Raw genomic sequence first — 4,972 nt, 5'->3', positions numbered from 1 at the left:
GCAAGAGGGACATACGGATGCCTGTAGTATCTATCTGCACATCAAAGCACATGTTGGGCGCTGCTGGTGTGGACTCGGACTTCGCTGGGACAGCCCCTCCCGCTGCGGGGCGGCGGCACCTGCCCAGCCGCCCCTCCACTTGCCGCCCCGCCAGCCACTCCGGACCCGGTTTCCAGCGCCTCTTCCTCCCAGTCCCGGGCGAGACGCGTTGGGTTTATGTCTTTTTTTTTTTTTTTTTTTTTTGGTTTTTCGAGACAGGGTTTCTCTGTAGCTTTGGTGCCTGTCCTGGAACTAGCTCTGTAGACCAGGCTGGCCTCGAACTCCCAGAGATCCGCCTGCCTCTGCCTCCCGAGTGCTGGGATTAAAGGCGTGCGCCACCACCGCCCGGCCGGGTTTATGTCTTTATTTGACGAAAACGAGCTGTTGCGCAGCCATTGGTACCTGTATTGGGGAAACATAGCATACAAACAAGAAGCTTACAGCCTCAGTGGCGAAAATTTTTTCATGTCAGAGACCGAGAACTCTTGCAGTCTTTTATGTCATCCCTTCTTCTCCAGGCAGAAGATACCAAAAAGTTGCAATCAAAGATCTGTTCATCTTATTGATAAAGTCAATAATAAGCCAAAATGTCTGTCAACGTCAACCGCAGCGTGTCAGACCAGTTCTATCGCTACAAGATGCCTCGTCTGATTGACAAGGTTGAGGGCAAAGGAAATGGAATCAAGACAGTTATAGTCAACATGGTTGACGTTGCAAAGGCGCTTAATCGGCCTCCAAAGTAACCCACCAAATATTTTGGTTGTGAGCTGGGAGCACAGACCCACTTTGATGTTAAGAATGACTGTTACATTGTCAATGGTTCTCATGAGGCGAATAAGCTGCAAGACATGTTGGATGGATTCATTAAAAAATTTGTTCTTTGTCCTGAGTGTGAGAATCCTGAAACAGATTTGCATGTCAATCCAAAGAAGCAAACAATAGGTAATTTTTTTAAAGCCTGTGGGTACCGAGGCATGCTTGACACACATCATAAACTCTGTACGTTCATTCTCAAAAACCCACCTGAGAATAGTGACGGTGGTACAGGAAAGAAAGAAAAGGAAAAGAAAAATAGAGAGGGCAAGGACAAGGAAAATGGCTCCGTATCCAGCAGTGAGACACCACCACCTCCACCACCAAATGAAATTAGTCCTCCTCCACACAAGAGGAAGAGGAGGAGGAGGATGATTGGGGGGAGGATACAACTGAGGAGGCTAGAGGCGCAGAATGAATGAAATCAGTGATCATGCAAAAGTTCTGACACTCTGTGATGATTTGGAAAAAACTGTAGAAGAGCGTGTTAACATCCTGTTTGTTAAGAAAAAGAAAGAAGAGGGCATTATTGATTCATCTGATAAAGAAATTGTTGCTGAGGCAGAAAGACTGGATGTAAAAGCCATGGGTCCTCTCGTTTTGACTGAAGTTCTCTTTAATGAGAAGATAAGGGAGCAGATCAAGAAATACAGGCGCCATTTCTTAAGATTTTGTCATAACAACAAAAAGGCTCAGTGGTACCTTCTTCATGGTTTGGAATGTGTGGTAGCCAAGCATCAAGCTCAGCTGATCTCCAAGATTCCACATATCTTGAAGGAGATGTATGATGCAGCCTTTTTGGAAGAAGAGGTTATCATCCGCTGGTTGGAAAAGGCCTCTAAGAAATATGTCTCAAAAGAACTTGACAAAGAGATTCGTGTCAAAGCAGAACCATTTATTAAATGGTTGAAGGAAGCAGAGAAAGAATCTTCTGGTGGTGAGGAAGAAGATGAAGATGAAAATATTGAGGTGGTATATTTGAAGACTGCCAGTGTACCAAAAGTTGAAACTGTGAAGTCTGACAACAAGGATGATGACATTGATATTGATGCCATTTAAAAGGATGGATACAACTTAGCTTAACAGTGTAATGCTGCAAATTTTTCTCCATTATCAGCCAGAAGTGCAACATGTCTGTGCAAAAGCTAAAATGGCTTAACATCATGCTACACTTGATACTAAAAAGCTATTACTGTGAGTGGTCTATAATTAAGCCCAATGAGACATCTAGGGAGTCCATACATAACAGTGAACAGTTGTAGTTTGCTTATTTATAGCATGTTTCTTTTGGAAAAACTAGTGGTGGACACATTTGGATCACATTTATACTGTTATAAAAAATAAAGATTTGATTTTGGTCATTCTTCAGACTTTGGGCTCTGAGTGGCTTATACTGAAGTGATTGGCTACTTTTAGGATGTTACACCGTTTATTAAGGTCCTTGAGCCTGCTAGATTGTAGGTGCTGAAACTTGCAGAATGCAAACAATTGTAATGATCTTACTCAGCCATTAAGAAATGGAGTGTTTTAAAAGTTGTGTCTCCAGTCCCCATCTGTTCAGATTGGAAACTGACAATTTTTGTCATCCTAAGGGAGGCTGATGAATACATGACAGTATGACATCTTCATGAGCAGTAAAGACCTGCGTGTCCTACGGTTTTAAGAGCAAGTTGTGAAATTTGGAGTTGTGGTTTTTCAGTTTGTGTACACTCACCCCAAATTGTAATCTTTGGAGTCATGTGCATTGCACGTTGGATGAGACAGGGAAATAATTGACAAGTATTTTATGTGTTATTTAGTGGTTGCTTTGTACTGAGAGAAAAGCTTTGAGGTGTGATTAAATCATAAACTCTGATTCTATTTGGGAGAAACAGGAAAAGCTGGACTTAATCTCTAGCTAAAACAGCATAATTTTTCAGCTTTTACCCTTAAATTATAATTTCAGGATGTTTAGACATACTCTATCTTGTTTTTGATGTGTTCTCCTCTTGCCCCCAATATTATGGCTTATTCTTCAATGCCTTTTAATTTGAATATAATAGCTTGTACTTTAGATTTTGGTTGCTGTCTTGCCAAAATAAGTGTTATTGTGTTTCAAGCTTGATCCCCCTCCCCCTAATTGTCTTATTTAAAGAGAAAGTTAAAATTATACTTCTGAGTCAGAGCCTGTATTTTGGTGTAAGACTTGGGATATTTTTTACTTCATGTTGATATAGCTGGGCACCTGAGAGTGGGTACAGTTGCTAGGGCCTGACCAGCCCATTCAGAGCCTTGAACTACACACAAGTGAATTTCTTACCTGCTATCTGGTGTAAATTCCATCTGGGTTCCTGATTGTGTTTGCATACTTGTCTTCAACATTAAAAACTAGTTAGCATATACTTCCACAAGTGCATTCTGGGAGCTAACCCATGTGGTTAATTTGTGTGGCATACTAGCTTATAACATTGTTTAGATTTGACCTTGTGTCATCCATCTCACAGATTATAAAACTTTAATAAATGTATGTAAAATTTTTGCATTGAAGTAATACAAATAATTTGGTCAAATTAAAACCTTGAGTCTGCTGAGCATGGAATGGGAGCCATATACCTGGAGTGGATACTAACAAGGAAGTGTGCAGTGTCACACCAAAGAAGAAGCATTTGCAAACTCACTCCTAGGTTTAGATTCTTTGTTGCGTGGCCTCCCATCCATTTGTTACCATTTTCTGAGATTGTCAAGTAGATCAGCACATTGAGCCTCAGGCTGTTACAGTCAGGTCTTCAATACTTGGAAGGATCTTGGGCTTCAGCCACTGTTCCGTCAGGTGCCAAGCCAGTGGGATTCAAATTCACACAATCTGGGTTCATTGCTCTATTGAGGTGTCCTAAAAAGTTTCCTGTTTCAAACAGCTACATTACTTGATTAAAACAATGTTAAAATTAAAAAAAAAAACATAAAGCACATGTTGTCCTCCAAGATCCTTCAGCATCACAAGTACCTGTTACACATTTCAATAGTCCTCCCTAGCATGCTAGCCCTTCTCACCTTGCACCTACCCTATACTCCCTCCAGCTCAGGCTTCCCTCCCCACGCCTACTCATTCTCCTTATATCCCTGCTATTCTTTCTAGGATCTCCCTGCCTCCCTCTCTGACTTCCTCCTGCTTCCCTCACTATGATTTCTCTCTCCCCTGCTATCTTCCACTCTCTCACAGATAGCGCTGGCCACGTTCAGGCAACTGCCCATGTCCAGTCTACTTTCTCTCTCTGTTCTGGACTCTTCTGCATGCCTCTAGCTGTTTTATCTCTCATTTCTACAATAAAAACGTTTTCCTAATCATAATATTGATCAGTCATGACATCTGTAACTCCATTTACAGGGGATCTGATACCATCTTTTGGCCTCCTCCAGCACTGCATGCATGTAGTACACTGACATACATGCAGGCAAAATACTCATACACACAGAGAGAAACATCTTTTAAAAAATTAGCATTTCCCTACCCTGGTTACTCAGCCTCTGGTAACCACATCTGTCCACTTGATATCTTCTTCTTCTTCCTCTTCCTCCATCTTCTTTTTCTTCTGATATTTTAAGACAGGGTTTCTCTGTGTAGCCCAAGCTGTCCTGGAACTTCCTTTATAGACCAGGCTGGCCTTGAATTCATAGATCTGCTTGCCTCTGCCTCCCAAGTTCTGGGATTAAAGGCATTTGACACCACGCCTGGCTCCTCTTGACTTCTATGAATTCAACTTTCTTAAAAAAAAAAAGACTTAAATGCATTTTAAGAAGCTGATGTTGCCAAATTGTTGTATTTTTTTTTTCAGAAAAAATTGAATCTGAAGTAATGGGAACAAATCAAACATGGTATGCCAATACAAAACACACACCATAACTACCTGGATGAGTATAGGTAAGGGTTACTTTTTCTTTGAATAATCTTTTTTTGGGCATTGGCATTCTCAAGTCTTTGTTGAACATTATCCCAAATATTTGCTGCTTTAACCTTGTACTAAAGTTTCTGCCAGCTTTTTTTACTCCATTTTCTTTCCCAATTGGATATTGCTAAATGGGTTATATTTCTGTTGATTTACTCTTTTTTTCTTGTTGACCTATTCTGTGATGTGTACCTTCT

The 4,972-nt window shown here is 41.0% G+C and overlaps 1 pseudogene; it reads left to right on the top strand.

The window, feature by feature from the left end:
* Positions 1-396: 396 nt before the first annotated feature.
* Positions 397-3,369, top strand: LOC142856470 (eukaryotic translation initiation factor 5 pseudogene; annotated as a pseudogene).
* Positions 3,370-4,972: the final 1,603 nt, after the last annotated feature.

This window comes from Microtus pennsylvanicus, chromosome 8, assembly GCF_037038515.1.
Source record: "Microtus pennsylvanicus isolate mMicPen1 chromosome 8, mMicPen1.hap1, whole genome shotgun sequence".
Lineage (NCBI taxonomy): Eukaryota > Metazoa > Chordata > Mammalia > Rodentia > Cricetidae > Microtus > Microtus pennsylvanicus.
The sequence above is the reverse complement of the archived record's forward strand: the minus strand, read 5'-3'. Positions and strand labels throughout refer to the sequence as shown.